The sequence below is a fragment of the Solea solea genome, chromosome 3, assembly GCF_958295425.1.
Source record: "Solea solea chromosome 3, fSolSol10.1, whole genome shotgun sequence".
Taxonomy (NCBI): Eukaryota; Metazoa; Chordata; class Actinopteri; order Pleuronectiformes; family Soleidae; genus Solea; species Solea solea.
The window spans coordinates 29,866,727-29,884,199 of record NC_081136.1 but is presented as its reverse complement, the minus strand read 5'-3'; the positions used below and the strand labels follow the sequence as shown (position 1 = coordinate 29,884,199).

The 17,473-nt window shown below is 42.1% G+C and overlaps 1 long non-coding RNA gene across 1 annotated transcript in view; it reads right to left on the bottom strand.

Annotated features, from left to right (window-relative positions):
- Positions 1-8,530, bottom strand: part of LOC131457090 (uncharacterized) — an 80,106-nt gene extending 71,576 nt beyond the window's left edge. Inside the window, exon 1 of the long non-coding RNA XR_009239979.1 lies at positions 8,415-8,530. This is a non-coding gene — a long non-coding RNA (uncharacterized LOC131457090). The remainder of the gene's footprint in view (positions 1-8,414) is intronic.
- Between the last annotated feature and the right edge of the window lie 8,943 nt (positions 8,531-17,473).

Here is a 17,473-nt window from a genome sequence, read left to right as displayed (position 1 = left end):
GTCTTTCCCCTCCATCCTCAAAAGTCCTTTTCGCCATCATTTGCTTGTGAGCTCATACATAAAAAGGCTTATCCCACACCAAATATTAGGCTCCATCTGTGAATATTGATTTATCGGTGGCCTCAGATAGGCTGGAATGAGTTAGATACCCCAACTTCCTCTGTGATTACTTTGTGGAAATAGAATATTAGAGTTTCAGTGATTGCTGCAGATGGAAAGTGCAGGACATGACCGAACACTTAAGATTGCTAATCTAAGATCCTAAATTTGCTCCAACTTCAATTACAGGTATCTAAAGTGAGCAGGGGGAGAATGGAGATCATAAATCCACAGTGTATCTGTGCCATCTCTCTCGTGCTCTGCATCCCTGTCTTGGCTGCCACCCTGTTTTAAACTTGTGCTTTATAAAAGTAGCATGCAGTGTACGGCCTCGTCCACTCCAGATCCAGCTTGTCTCAAAAGTCATGCACCACATCAGGTCAAGTGTGGTTTGAGCAGTCAGCCAGGTCAGCCTCCTCCCTGAAGGGAAACTGGCCCAGATGTGGCTACTGTCTGCCAGTCGAGACTGCCAGTGTCATTTTTTCTCTGCACTGTTCAACAATTTTAAATCTAGAAAAAACTGTGATCCCTTTTACACCATCTCTGCTTTTTTTTGTTCTTTCCACCCTTTACTCTTATTCATACTCTTTTCACCAGTCAATAAAAAAGAGTATGAAATTATCAACCAAATAATCCATAGGGCTGTTACTGAAATTATGAAATTTTACAGTATATTATGTTTGAGATGTTAAGACCTGTTTAAAAGTCTCACAGACCATGGAGTCTAGAAGTAGTACCCCTTAGGATCCAGAAGAGGGCGCTTGTAAGGTTTCCTACCATATCATATGACAGTGACTGAGCTCAAGAGGGGCCTGTGTGATACAAGCGATTTTGGCAAAGGCAGATGCAGCAGCGACAGCACCTTGGGGATGCAAGCCAGCCTATGTGAGGGAGACTCCTCTCTCTGTAACTGTCAAACCTGGCTTATAAATATCTGTGTGCCAGGGAAATCTGATCACTTCGAGCACCTTCTCATCCGTGGGTAATATTGTAAATAAAAGGAGAGCCGCACTCAATCCCAATCAGGTTGACAGACTCTTCTGTGTTTCTGTCAAATAATATTAGAAATCAAGAATGGCCATTTGCCTTGACTTTATCACACTGTAGTTGAAAGCTGTCAGAGCTTCCTCCTGTTGTCAGTGATCTACTCTTGTGGATAGAGTGTTATTAATAGTCTAATGCATATGTGCCAAACTCAAGGCCACATCCAGCCTGCAAAACAAAAGCCACATTAAGGCATGTCCTCCAATTTTGCCTGTACATGCTGCATTGCTATTTAAATGGCGAAATGCAGCTGCTGATGAATATCGGTGTTTATGTGTTCAAACTTGATTTTTTTTCTTTTTTGTGACAGCCCTCATTAATAGACTTAAGTCCTTGGAAAAGGTTCTGCTAGACGACAAGAAGATATGATCAACTGCCCTCAGCGGTTTAAGAAAAATATACGGTAACCAGAGTGGAACGTCGACACTCTATATATAAAATTCTCGATGTGAAGCAGTGTGAGAAAAGTATATATAAAAGTAAACACCACACAAGAGAAGCCACATAGCTTCTCTTGTGTGGGAGAGAAAAAAAAAATCTAATTTGAAAAATAAACACATTATATTGTACAAGAGGCCATGTCAGGGTAAGGATTAGAAGCTCCACTATAGATTTTCCTAAGGACTGATGCCTCGGGACTGTCACACACTGGCAATACAGTCTATAGTGTGTTTTTCCATGACCACAGTCAAGACACTGTTCTCACAGTGAGGACAAAGACGGCCAGATGATGCAGAGGCATGCATTTTTTTTTTCCAGCCAAACACTAGGATCCTACTGGGAATTGAAACTAAACTTCAACATCATCTCTCATATCGTCTATGTTCACAAAAACAATTTGTATTTAATGCCTCTAAAGGAAATCGCGGATTGAATCCACGACTATGAATCCATAGACTTTGTCTCATACACACACTCAATTACAAGCCTCATTTGTGTGAAAGCAAATTAAAAAAATAAAGTTTCAATATGTGAACATCAACAAAAACATGCCAAATTTGAATTTAAATGACATACTCCAGTCAGACTATAACTGTATTTCTCTTTGAAATCAATCTACTGGCAAACAACAACGGGAAATGTTTAATTTCTCACATTTCACAGAGACATATTACACTTGTTTGTGCAACGTTTGATCTTCATGGCACGATGAACACAGGCACCCAACAATATATGAGGTTTTTATTCCACTTACATAACATAGTGGGATTATAACTTCTTTTTTTCTCCCCCCCCCCCCCCCCCATGCCTTTAAAATGCGCCTCACACGTCTGACAGTGGGCTGAGCTGCATTTCAACTAGCTGTGTACTGTGGCATATCTTTGAACAACCAAACAACTAAAGTGAAGTGCCTGCAGTCCTTTAAACACTTTATCCTCAGAGCTTCATTGGGCAACAGACAAGCAAAAGAAAAAAAACAAGACAAAAAATGCAAATGAACTCCACACACATGCCATTCAAAAGCACCACAAAAAAGGCAGAAATGTTTTGGAATGCCAGACTCATAACTGCACTTTACAACAATGTGGGGGGGGGAGAGACGATGGGGGACGTGATTGAGAAAGGGAGCGTAATGTTCTTTTCTGAGGCTTCTTTGCATCGCGTTGGGGATTCCATGCGTCTCATCGTCTTGTTTAGAGTGCATTAGCAGCCAATGACACAGCCTCTCTCCCTCCTCATCACTCAGTTTTCTTGTTGTCGGGGAAAGTGTCCTGAGGCAATAACAGCAACCATCCTCCTCCTCCTCCTCCTCCTCTTCCTCCTCCTCCTCCTACACCTCCTCTTCAGGCAGTGATACGCAAGGGCCTAATTTTCCATCAGCAAAGCATGAAATCAAGAGCGAAATGCCACACAACAAGCACTCTTATGAGAGGACACTTCCAGCTCACCCACCCACATGAGCGAACACATGCAGGCACGCAAACACGGACGCACATTCAGAGGCGCATCCAAACTTCTGAATTAATTATGAAATCAAGTCGACGCTAAGCAAAACTGACAATCAGACGCCGACTTTGGGAGATGGTTTTACAAATTTCATGAAATTAGTCGCCGCAAGATGCAAAGGCTTGCAAGATGTTGTTTTCATAACGGATAAATCAATCAAACAATGGAAGATCTGACAGTTTTACCATTACTAACATGTGCCGTCACAGGTCTTATTGTATCCACTAACCAAATATATTAAGTTCAATGTCATAGAAGAGCAAAAAGACCAGATGACAATCATATTTAAGAAGATGAAGTCTGATAACTTCATAAAAAAATCACTCAAACTAATGATCAAAATAGTCAAAATACTAATAGGTTAACTGATTCATTGTTGCAGTCCTGTAAAATAATGCAATGCCTGTAGTGCATTTAAAAAGATGTTTGTGACAAAGTATAATAAAACAAATGTACTATAGTTGACAGTATTTTACTATAATGACAGTTTGATACACATGATGCCAGTATGCTACACTGGGTTGTATCTAAGGGGAGAAGAGACGAAAGTTCCGCCAAATGGATGCTTTGGGGTCGCAGTCGTAACCATGGCCAGACAGACTCATTATCTGTCTGACAAGAGAAAGAACAAGATAAAATAAGACGATGACAGAGGAGCAGGAAAAATAAGCTCCTCTGAGAAGGTTCTCGAGACTCAAGAGGGCCAACATCGTGTTTTTCAGAGCTCACGCAGCCAAGCAGAGACACTGAGCAGACGTTATCAGAGACCAACTGCTAGGCTAAAGTGAGCGGTACTTGTGTCTCGCTTTTCCATCGACTGAAAAATAAGGCGGTTCGTTATTAGGACAGTAGCGCTGGCAAACACTACAGAGAGGAGAAAACTCTCAGCTACACACACACAAACAGGGAGAAGAAACAGATCTCGCAGCGCTGACTGATGCCCTGCAATATAGATGACGAGAACAAAGCTCCCCATAACAAACTCCACTCATATTGAGACGATTTCCTTTTCAATAATGAATCGCCACCAGCATCAGGCGTCAATACTACGTCTCTGTGTTGTGTGTGTGTGTGTGTGGAGGAGAGAGGAGGAAAAAAACATCTATTCTCAATGAGAACAAAACTTCTATATTTAATCTGTGCTGAGAACAAGCAAGCATGCAAAGTCAAAAACAAAACGAGGATGCAAGCTGGGGCTTTCTGTGGCATGCAAATCACACCCGGACCAACCAGCTGCTGTGAGCTTATCCCCTGCATCTTTGTGATTGACAGGATTTTTAAAATGTGTAGATTATAAATATTTATAATTGACTTAATATTGACTATATTCTCTCTGTTTGGGTGAACTTGAATGGGTAAAGGCAAAAAATAAGGGCAAGAAAAAAGCTTTAATTTTTACAGAAAAGCACAATAGCACAACCCAGTTCATTTGCAGCTCCATCTTCACATAAATAACCCCCCGTGCAGTGTGTGTGTGTGTGAGTGTGTGTGTGTGTGTGTGAGAGAGAGACAGTGTTCAGAAGTCTGTTTTCCTCACTGCAGATAATGAGCATTACTTTCTATTGTATCTAGTCCTGGTCTAGAGAGTTTTGACTGTTCCCAGTTCTCAGACTGTTCTCAGTTCAACACGATGACTGAAAAGTCATCTCAAAAAAAAAAAAAAAAAAGGAAGGAAGAAGAAAAAACTAAAATGTTGGAAAACATGGCCCGGATCTCCCAAATATTACAGCAGTTAAATAAAAGGACCATGAACCAGACCAATCACGGCTGGGACAGAAGCCCGGTCTGGAGAAAGGTCACGTTTTTATAGCGGCGTAACAAGGGCACCTGCCTTATGTGTCATCTAATGGTGAAGCTGGACCATTAAACTCTTAAACCTCCCCCCAAAATACAGGACATTACGGAAGAGGATGTCATTCTTCGTCATGTGCACTTACAGCCTATGTACACATAGTGTCAATGCTCCATGGTGGAGCTTTGAACTTTTTTTAAGAAGCAAATCAAATACCAATTCAATCATTCATATAATCGCAAACAAAAAAACAGTGGAGCGCAAAAAAGTGTCAAAATATTGACACAAAATCTAATTCCATAGATGCTTGGTGCTAGAGGTGGCTATTGGAGGTTAGCATAGCAGAATCTGACATGGCTAACTATGTATAAAGTCAATAATGGGGAGAACAACCTTCTCCGAGAGCTCCGCTTGGGTTGTGTAGTGTTGAGGCGAAACACATTAACCTAATTTGATCACAATTGGTATGTTTGAATAATGCGATTTGATAGGCTGATGCTCGCCTTGTCGGCCGCACAGTTGAACATTGTGCATGCGATGCAAACACAGTGAAGCGACAGACTCACAATGAAGTTTGGCAAAGCTCGACACCGCTCCGTTCAACGCACGTACATACTTAGTCGTCGCACACAGGACCTATAAAACTATATAAACTTAATGTCATGTCCAACTGAAAATCAGTAAGGAGCAACTTCACATCAAATATGGCAAGATGTCTTCACAGACCAGGTCCAGAGGAAAAACCTGAGTGGGTGGAGTACGAGTGGACGAAACACTGCGACTGTAGAACTTGGACGGGCTCAACCTCTAAGAAATTGAAATAGCTTTTGGCCTTTGATTGAATTACACTATGTGATCTCATGATACTATATAAGCCCTCTGTGTGCTTCTGTCTGTCCAACTCTTTCAGGTCCACATCAAAAAGGCCATCTGCAGTAAAAAAAAAAAAAAAGGGGGGGGGGGCCAACACACCATGTACTCCCATCTCATCCACAAGTTTCCTTTTCCCAGCATCCAGACACAGCACTGCCCATCGTCTCATCAATTTTCCCCTTTGATTCCGTCACCGAGGTTAACTTTAGTGGCGTTGCAAAGTTTTATTTTCAACAGAACTCAAACAGAAACTCCCAGAGTTCCGATCAAATACAACTTTTTTATTTAATAGAAATGCCGCGCCAAACAAATACATAAGGATTTATTTCACAAATGGCAACTGCTTTCAATCCCACAGAGCAATGGGATTTAAAGTGAGCATGAAACACAAACCCTTCAAGCAGATTAAATTTCAAATCAAGCAGGCCATGTAAATGATGTGGTGACAGGGGGCCCAGTGCAATTAGCATGCCAGGCTAGTGTTAAAGCAATTAGGCAAAACAGACGGCTGGAGCACCAGGGCTAAGCACGGGAAGAGAGGAAGGATGAATATTTCCATATTGCTCTTCGGGCAATGAGTACACGTGTGTGTAAATATATATATGTGTCATGTGTACATGTACAGTTTGAATTCGCTCAACACACAACTTGTTTGTGAAAATCCTCAGAGGGGATCAGAGGTTAATGCGGACTACGCCGTTCACCGACGGTGCCAATTTGGAGAAGCAAGCTGGAGGAAAACTAAACGCTGTGTTCTTTGTCACAAAAAAGGAAACAAAACACCGACTCTCATGTTGCTTCGGGAAATCACAAAAACATTTACTGGTAAACAAGCCCAGAGCGGAATCTCCGCAAGTCACTTAAGGGGGGGAAAAAAAAATAAAGCAGACACATTTGGGCAATTCTCTCAGGTGGAGCCATCAAAAACAGTGTCGGCTCATACGCAGAGATGTGACAGAAAGGACCACCTGGAGACAAGACGCGACATTCGTTTGAGCGTAAATTACTTAAACAAGCATGCCGGGGAATGACATTATTTACTTGATGTTTCCCAGTGGGAATGGTGGTGGATGCCTCTAATTCTAACAAGGAGTTGTGATGCACACGCAGAGCAAACACGACTAAAAAAAAAAAACTAAAAAAACATACAGTACACTGGGCTGGAAGTTGTGTACAATGAGATGCAGGCCTTTTGGGATGCAAAGTAGGCCAGCCAGTGACTCATCTCTGCCTCAGTCTGCAACGTGGTGGGGAAAGTCATAATAATGAGGAGGAGGGAACAGAATTAGGATTTTATGGAAGGAGTTTTGCTCCTGAACAGATATTTTAGCAGAATAATGCTATGTGCAAAGCAAAATATGACCAGATACATGTATCTTTAAATCTCATACCTGCAGCTACCTCATTAAAAAGGGGGACTTTTTACAATAATCCTGTAAAAAAAAATCTACAATTTACTGATCAATGTTGACCTCTTGATGTTAAGCAATAAAGCACACAGGAAATAAAAGAAAAATGGTTGACAAACCTTTAGAAAACACAGAATAATCAAGCCTATTCAAATTTAAGTATTTAAGTTGCCAACTTATATTAATTAATGACTTAATTCAATTGGGTGTGACAATCTTAAGTCTTTTTTGGACATTTATCAAACCATTTTCTTTTATCAGTACATCACACAGCAAAGGCAATGCAGTGACATAATACGAATCATTTTCACAATCATTTGTTTTCTGCCTTGTCAAACTGACTGAAAAAGGTACCGGTGTTATGATTACTTATGATTTTCTTATTATCAAAAGAAAATAGCAACACATATCCATAAACAACTGCAGCAAATTATTAATATCCGGCTCTTTGCTATCACCTATTTCCACACTGCGACTGATGATTAATGTGCTCCGAGGAAAAGCCAGCGACAAAGACATTTACTTTAAGTAAGTCCTAACGTACATAAGTCAATTAACTGAAACTTAGATTAAATGAAAAATCCGAGAGACTGCACTAATTAGTTCCCGCTCAAGTCATTGTCTTGAATTTATGCTACACAATGTAGTACAACCTATTAGACTGTGTAGTGCCATATGGTCCTCGTGGCCTATGGGCTTTTAGAGAATTACTGCCAAGCAGGTGAGGCAGTGTTTTTGGCTCAAGTGTAGCTTTATATAGAAGGAGCAGAAGAAAAAAAAATGGGTCAAAAAATGTCTTTCATGAAAAGACGGGGGAGAGACAACATGAGAAAGTGATCAAAAAAATAAGGTTTCGACCTAAATGGATAGAGAGGAGGAGAAGAAGACACAAAACACGCGCCCAAAAACTGAGTAACACAATTTAGTCTGGCCTGCAGCCAAGTGAAACAAGTGACATGATGTAGCCGACTGCTGTAGCCTGGTAACAAAAAGGCAAAAGAAAATAAATACAATGGATGGGTACACATTATTCCCAGACTGAGTAATATTTTCCTCCAGGACGGGAAGGATAACAACAGTGACGCTTGTTTCCGAGGTTTTCTTAACATCTTAACTAACCCATTACTAACGAATAAAGGGGGTTACCTGTCAAACTGGAACTCTTTAGAAAAGCACACAGCTACACATTGATTCTGGTAAAGCAGCATGTGTTGCCGCACACGTGTACACAAAAGCACAAAAGGACTTACTTTTCCGGGAACGTGTCTCCGCCTCCTGCGGGGCCGCTGCTGAGCCACGGTTTTTCCACCAGGAAGGTATCGGCAAACAAATCCATGTCACCGAAAATGGCTGACTATCAGGTCCTGGAGACGTCACAACAAAGCAACAAGAAGAAGCCAAGGTAAGAGTGGACATTGATCCCAGTGGTCACATGAACAGGACCTCGCGACTGAAGCCCTAATTAGCGTGATTAATCACACCTGTGTTGTGACAACATGTGACTTCACTCTGTCTGCAGCAACAAAATAACATACTGTAGTGACACTCTTTGTACATGTTTGAATCCCACTCCAGCTCTCTATTAATACTTACCTAATTACACATAAACACACACGTGCCGTGATTGCACATTAAAATTGATGTCTATGTACACACGTCGCTCTCTCGGTGTCCAAAACTATGAAATCATTATTGCTGTGGATAATATTGTGCAATTTGACAGCCTGACTGACGTTATTTGTGAGGAATAATACCGTGTTGGGAGGAACATCGAATGCCTCTACTGGGACAGTGAGTTGGGTACATAAATATTATACAGCGGGGATGGAAAAGTGCACAGTTGAGTGTAAACCAATGATCGGCTAAAACCTTGGCAGGATTGCGCTGTGGCTTTCGTGACTGTTTTATGACACGAGCTGCCCTTTTTTTCTTTTTTGTTTTTTACAGAGACGTTTTTGTGTAGCTCGTGGTCCCACGGTGGAAGCGGAGCGGGTGAACTTTGCCTCTGATTTTATTTAACGTCTTCAAAGCGTGTTTTGATGACACAAATTTAACAGGAAAAGTTTAATGTTACACGCCACAAACAAGCAGGAGAAAAAAAAACAAAAACAAAAAAACATGGGAGTATGTGTATACAACCCGGAGAGATTGGCACGATCTGTGGAACAAAGTTTGGTGAAATTATACAAGAGTCAATCCTGCTTCAGGTTCAGTCAGAGAGGGGGAGAGGGGGAGAGAGGGGGAGAGAGGGGACGCTTGTTTTTGCCTATCACGTGCATCCATTTCCTGATTTCCTGACTATCATGAACAAGGCTCGGGCTTAGAAACAAAGGGCCTGCTAACAAAGCTTCCCATGGAGAATTGACGGCAGCCTTGGCTGCTATTTACATACAGATGCACTGTCAGAAATTAGCATAATGTTTTCTTTTTTCTTTTTTGTTACTGGGTGCTCAGGGGAGCGGCATTGTAACATATTGGTGCCTAATGAACTCTGAAAAAAAATTGATTTTCCACAGAGTAAATTAAGAAATGCATTATAGCTGTTAAAGCAATCTTGGGGGAAATCGGAGCCTTCCTCCGCTAAACTACGTTTGATGAGTGATAAATTACACGTTACACTTATTTGCTTTAATTCATGCTAATTTTGACCAATTAATGTACCACTGTAGTTCTGAGGGCAGCCACTGGAGATTTAATTATTTATGGGATGTGCGTGTGTGTGTTTGTGATTTATTGTTGGCATATGTGTGTGTGTGTGTGTGTAAAATGCTGTAAAGGATTTGTTTGTAGATGTCGCGATTGCATTTGTTATCTGTACAATAACCGTACATATCTGACTGAGCGAGTGTGTGCGTCAGCGTCTATTAGCGAGAACGTTAAATCCCGTTTCTGCCAGGACTTCCAGACACAGGCCTGATTGTCTGTGGCTGTGAACTCTCCAGGCTCGAGCGTCTCCTTCTGCCATTCACACATGCAAATGTACACACACTCCGACTGCTTTTGGCTGCCTTCGTTCCCCTTCCTCTCTCTCTCTCCCCCCCCCTCCCTTCCCCTCTTTTGCCAGCCAGTAGCCAGCAGTGAGTCATTGTTTACAGGCCTTTCACTCTGTTGTCCTATCCCCCTGCTCTGACTCCACTTTTCCGTTTCTACAGCCCGTGCATGTGGGACATGTCGCCGGGCATGGACTGGCGTTTCCTTTAAGAACTGTCCCATGGCCGACAGGTTCTGCTCGCATGATGATACGAGTGATAATGGCTGCAGCTTTCCGTGACTTACTTCTGTAGTTTATGTTCTCTCCAGGTGACGTTTGAATATGTTTTACTCGTCTTTTGCCAGTGATTAAACCCCTGAACTGCCACTAAAGGGATATAATCTGTCAAATGGATGGATCATAAAGAAAACTGACTTATAGAAACAGAAAATAAATGCATATATAAAACCATATAACTTTTAAAAATAAACAAAAAAAAGCAACTCCCTCTGTGTTTCTCCAGAGGTGTCTCAAAAAGAGGTAATATTAATAACACAAAGAAGTGCTCCCTCAGTCTGGGTCACGATGAGGGACACGGCAAACAAATAAAGTTTTCAAACAAGTTTTTTTCTGTTCACAACGACCAAACAAGACCAGGCAGATTAATTAAACCAACCACCACCAACAACAAAAATCACATAAAGTTACAAAATACAGGGAGTTTGAGGGAGTGAAAGAGGAATAGTGACACTTATTGGATATCAACTCTATGTATATACAGTGCACATGCACATTATTGGAAAAAGTGGATGGAATTTCAAGCTGCTGCTGCTGCTGCTGCTGCGAGTGTTTGGAAAATGTGCTGGAAAAAACTTGCTGTTGAATTTGTCCTTTGTCTGAGCGGAGTGTTGCAGAGAATAGCCCTCCGCTTCACTCCTCATTACCCGCCACTGAAGACACTTTTCCCATAATGGTAATGCATGGAACTGTTAACATATTGCAGAGTATGTTCACCAGAAATAAAAACTAAATACGACTATGTGCAATTACATACTATATGCAAATCCCCCAGTTTTTTACTGAGGAGATTGGCAAGCACACCTGTGTGAGGAAAAAAAAAACACACACACACAAAAAAAACAAACTGCTTAAGGAAGGATGACATGTTGGCCTAGTTAGCTATCAGCCTCCTGTCAAAACTAATAGGAATTAGGGGGAGTTAACACTACTTTGTTTCTCTCCTCATCAAGTGCTCCCTCTACCCCTGCACTCAATACTGAGGCATCCACTAAGTATCCATACTCATCATGCCAATATTAAAAAGCTTAGCCGGTGATGGTTTTTCAAGTAAATTAGAGAAAACAAAATCTCTCAGATTAGTCAATTAAGTGGCACATTAGCCCGAGACTTAATTAAAAGATAGCAGGGCATACAGTCTTTAAGGATATAGAGAGGCAAGGCGAGTGTTTAAACAGCAGATTGAACAAATGGCACTTATTAAAAACTTCAGTGTGAATCACTTGACACCTCACATATCCCCTGCACCATGAGCTACATAAACAGAATGTCAGCTCCCTGGGTTCCTGCTATGCAAATCTCAGGGATGAGGGAGTGTACTCGTCATACAACATCCCCGCCGCCTGGAACGTCAAGATGCCCTCATACGATCAGCAGCTTAGCAACCGGAGCAGGAAACATCAGGTTCCCATTTTACTCTTACTTCTCTTCTCTCAACCCCAGGCTGAAGTAGTTCCAAATATTCTTGAATGACGGGACAAGGGAATCAAACGTACAAACTTTAGAAAAAAAGGTGGAGTATAATCTTGGCCTTGAAAAGTGCATCTGAATGAAAAATTGTGCCTCACGAGCACAAACCTCTTCTGCGTTCGTGTGTATGCTTTGTGTCAACCTCTCTTTAAAAAGGCATCCTTAATTAAACCTTTTGTTCTTCCCAAATGGTAGAGGAGGAGGGGGGGGGGGGGGGGGGCCAGGCGAGCAAAAGGCAGTTATTGTGTCAGAGTGCCGAGACTGAAGAGCAAGGTACACTAAAACATCACAGTTCACTGCTCGTGTTGCCATCTCAGCGTCACTTTCTATCCGGAACAATGCGACAGCTGACAGCTTGCACCCAAGAATTATCACGCTAAACTGAATTATTTCTGCCACGTGTTAATTTATTAACAACCTGTGCATGCTCTAATGTAGCCTGAATTTGCATATACATTTTTAACCTGCGAGCTCCATCGTCTTGAATATTCTTTCGGGGGGGGGCTGAGAACGTTTCAAGCTTGCCTTGTGTTGCGCTGCGTTTGAATTTTTGAAGAATGAAGAAAAAAAAAAAAAAGACACATAAATCTCACACATGTCCACAGGGTGCATATTCTTTAAGGGCAGAAATCTGCACTTCATCACCTTGCAACACACGAGATGTGGCATCTCCGATCTGAAGCCTCCTACTCCTACTTGTTTCCCCGTACCGCGCTCGCTCGCTCTCTAGCTTCGCACTCCACCTATGACTTATCGCTTTCAGAGGGGTTCTGAATACGGGGAGAGCCGGCTTGTTTAGGCGGCTCCTGAGGACGCTTCTGTTAAAAGAAGAGCAAACATACAGTATTAATAAGCGCCAATGAACTATTCATATGTGGCTTCAATGCACCACGAGGAAAACATTCATGTATGCCTTATGAACCGTTCACATATTTGTGTTTTTAAAGTTCTAATAATTTAAAGGGGGCCACATGTGAGACGTGCGACTCAAGTTTAAAACGGGGGAATGCAACACAAAGTTCAAAAATATTGGAGAGCATTGTCCCCGGGTAGTTCCATACGCACCGAAAGACAGATCTACAAGGAGAAGAAGTTTTTACCCCTTTTTCCGCAATATAAACTAGGGCTGATTTGAATAAATAACTAATTGCGATTATTTTGACAGGAATTGGCATTCAAAAAACATAATATAAAATGATTACTGCGTGATATTTGTGCAGATCTGCGAGAAACAAAGATTCACTCCGTAGAATAAGACAATAATCAAAAGCTCTGATTGTATTTTAACACACGTTTTGTCTTTAACAAATATTCGATGAAATCTCGATTCACTGCTCGGCCCCGAGTATAAATAACCATTTGTAGGCTGCAAGTTAGTTAAGTTTGTTTATTTCAAACATAAAGAAGAACTAAATGTTCAACTCGCAAATCAAAGCAATTCACATGCATTAGCTTCTTGAAAAGGAGTGAGAAGAAGTTTAATCACACCCTTTGTCCTTGAAAAGTGAATGAGTTCATCAACTGTGTGTACTTTTATATTGTGTATATATATACATACATTTTTCTGATGATTTATAACGGTCATTTTATGATAAATTGCAGCACAAAGTGCTTTTCACAATACAGTCACAGACCGAGGCGTACGCACTTACAGAAACACACACACACCCACAGGCAGACACAGCAAAACAGCAACACAATATGCACACGCCCACTGCCACGGAGCCATCAAAGAGACTTAATGCGATACCGTTCCTTTAAGTGACAAAACCAAGAGCTAAATAGGGAAGATGTTCAATTCCTTATCGCAACATGTCAATTAATACTTGTCAGGACGAGGGGGATTGAGACAACAGTGCGGGGGTGAAAAAGAAAATAGAATTCACACTTTCGCCACAAAAAGTCCCACCTGGCTCAACCCACTCCCACTCGACCACGCAATGGAACTGAACCACAATTAGGAATTTCCGTGGAAAAACAGTTTGTGGAACAGCGTATGAGGCAGCAGTGCCACACTGTAGTTACCCCTGACAATGAACGAACACATGTTAATTAAACTTTATAAAGCGCTCCCTCTGCATGAAGATGCGAGCAGGTGTTGCCGTCAATTTCACACCTGCAAACTTCCCCGCCCGCCCCACGTATCCAATTCCCTGCGGCGTGTGTGTGCGTGTACACAAAACAACCCCACTTGATGACGAGTTTCTCCGAATGCGCACCGCACACTTACAACATCATCACAAACAAACTGTCGCCATGGTGTGCAAACAAAGATGCAGCGGGAGACGTGTTTATTTGTGGGAGATGACACAATTAGGGGCTGACAGACAAATAAACACCATGAGGCAAAGCATCTGGTAAGCATGGAAGCGGGCGGGGGAGTTATCGCTGCTGCTGTTTGTGGTGGAGCCTGTGAAACGGCACTAACAAGTCACTGTTTACAGCTGCGCAGTAAAGTAGGAAAAACAATTTAACACATCTGCCAAACAATTACAATAGCTTGTTTGTTTTTTGGTTTTTTTATGAAAGGGAAATTAAAGAGCTCCGAGTGCTTACAAGATGGAAAAGAAACAGCGACGTGAACATGTTTGTTTGATCTCGTGTTTTTGCCAGTTGATAGCGAGCATCTTCTGGCATAAACACGGGCCTTGTCAGAGCAAGTATAGTTCTCGTGTGGAAGACTTAAATCTGGTTCCAATGAGGCAGAACTGGTTGAGATCAGGGCTTGTGTTTGGGTTGTGGTTATAGGTTAAGGCTGAGGGTTAGTCATTAACTGGTTATTTAACTGGACCTCCTGTGTGGACCAACTGTCAAGCAAACCTATCTTAGTGAGGACATTCTGGCTGGTCCACACAACTTTAACAGGATTTTTTGAGGATTAAGACCTGGTTTTAGGGTTAGGCTTAGAATAAGGTTTAGGATAGGGCAGGGGTCTGCAACCTTTATGATGAAAAGAGCCATTTATGTCCCCTCTCCACCTACATAAAATGAATCTGGAGCCACAAAATACAAAATAATGATGGTTCGTTGCATTAAGAACTACAAAAAGCACACTGTTGAAAATGTAAAGGCAACCTTTCATAAAGCGGAGAAAAAATAAATCACAGAATTACTATTGTTTGCGGATATTAACGAAATTAATGAAATTAAAAGAAACCCACTTTGAAATAAATAAAGAAATATTTGGATTTCATGGGTCTGTTTTCAATATCAGACTTGACATAAGACGTGATGCACAAAATATTTAAACACTTGTCACCTTGATCTCTAAATAAGGTGTTCACTTTGAAACTAAAATAATTAAAAAAAAATGTTGTATTAAAAGCTACAAGGAGCCATCGCAGAGAAGGGCTCAAGAGACAGACCCTTGGGTTAGGGTAAGAGTTTGGGGGCTCGGGGAATGCATTCCGTCTATGAGTGTGCACAAAAAGAATGCAAAACCAGCTTGTGTGTGTGAGTGTAGCGCTGCCTGTCATTCATGTTAACTCAATGTGAAGAGGCTGCTCCAAGCAGGAAGGTTGCCACTCCGGCTGGTGTTATTAAAACCTTGATCCATGTTTTCTTTCTGCATGGAGGGAGGCGAGCAACTGGAGGCTCTTTCGTTCTCTCTTTGCTCCGTGGCCGGGGCGGTGTGGCTTTAATTTCAGCCACGTAAAGGGGGAAAACACCTGCATAACCTTGTATCTCGGCTCTGGGAAGATCCCTTATTCAAACCGGTGTCAAGGAACCTCGAGATTTGTGCTAATTTGGATGCCGTTTTTTTTTTTTTGCGTGAGAATATCAAAGTTGATCTCAAAGTGAGAGTATTCCATCTATCCGTTTTCTACCGCTTTATCCTCCACACGAGGGGAGCTGTGCCAATCTCAGCTGACACATCCTGGACAGGTCAACGGTCCATCACAGGGCACAAGGCAAGAGTACTACCAACTACAAAAGGGAGCGTATTGTGGAATGAAAGAATGAATCAGCTTTTTCCATTTCTGAAGTTGAAAAAAAAGCTAAAAGCTAAAAAACCACAATTGCAATAGACTTTGGTTATGAAAGAAAACACTTCACTGTGTTCTAAATCTACAATAGAGTCACAATTGTTTTAGTGCTAAAAACTTGACCAGAATACACAATCGCCCTCAAAAACCCTGTGTGACGTTAAGAACAAACAATCAAAAAGCGCCGCTCGGGGAAAACTGCAACACATCCGCATCAGCAAATGACATGTAACGATGGTGACATCCAATTTATAGCTCAAGGAGCGTGAACAAGCAAATAAACAGGCACCGCGAGTCGGGCCCCGTCCTCCTCAATTTGCCTCTCGCACAGTCCGCTGCTCTCCAGACAGGCGGTATAGGAAAACAGAAATGCTGAGTTGTGTTCAACTTTGAGCCGATATTTGACGTTATTTACAGGTCCAGACCACGCGTGTGCACGAGCAGGAGCGTTTGAGACGCAGCGATGTCGAGAGGAGGAGGAGGGGGATGTTGACTACAAAGTCGAGGAGGAAAAGACACCTCCGCGTGTCTTCTCTCCCGTCACTCATCTCCGATTCTTTTCCTCCTCTCGACTGCATCTCGGGCGGGGGCACAAACTTTGAACCTCGCGGTGCCCGATTGGAGGGGGTTTCGAGCTCCATTCTCTTGTTTTCTTTGCGCCGCCGTCGTCGTCGTCGCACGCCTCCAGGTAACAAGGAGATTAGAAGCAGCGAGAGGCCCCCGTGTAAGACAGCAAAAGCTTTAGCAAAAGGGGGTCTTTAAATATTAAAAGGTATGAGTACGATCACACGTTGTCACAAAAAGAGAGGGGGGAACAAAGGATACAAATCATTCACTTGGAAATCATTTACATTTCATTGCCGAGACTCCCGCTCTTGAGATTGATGTTGTTTCCGTGTCGGGTTAGCACCTTGACTTGAAATAAACAAAAAAAGATCACGTCTTATCAGAAAGCTGTCACCATTGATGCAACATTTAATGCAGACCTATTCATTATTTGTGCGAGAGAAATAACAAACAAATAACGCGCGAGGTAAGGAGGCGAGTTTCCTCGGCCTCTTGTCAAAATCAATTAATGTCCTCGGGTAAAAGAGGCTGTTTGCATTGTAAACCAGGTCCTTGTGTGAGAGAGAGGGCTAATGGGGCCACTACCTGAGGACACTAATTTAAAGTGGCATTACTTGAACTGTGCTGTGTGGTTTCCCCCCCCCCCCCCCTTCACTGTTAAGATTGTCTCATCTTATTTTGATGCGACGCCACAGTCTAAACAGTGAGGTTAAGTCCTTTTCAAAGTTTGACACTTTGGAAAGGAGTGGGTGGGTGTCAGTCAGTCAGTCATCATCTACCGCTTTATCCTCAACCAGAGGGTCGCGGGGGGTGCTGTGCCAATCTCAGCTACATCGTGCGATAGGCGGGGGAGTGGGTGGGTGTTTTGGTTTTAATTAGTTTAAAAAAAAAATAAACTTCCATTTTTTCTCGTGAGCTACAGCACGTTTAGTTTTATTGACTCAACATAATATCTTAAATACACTCAAATGAATGGCCTCAGTGCTGCGCTACAGCCACTTAATGACGGCCATTACGG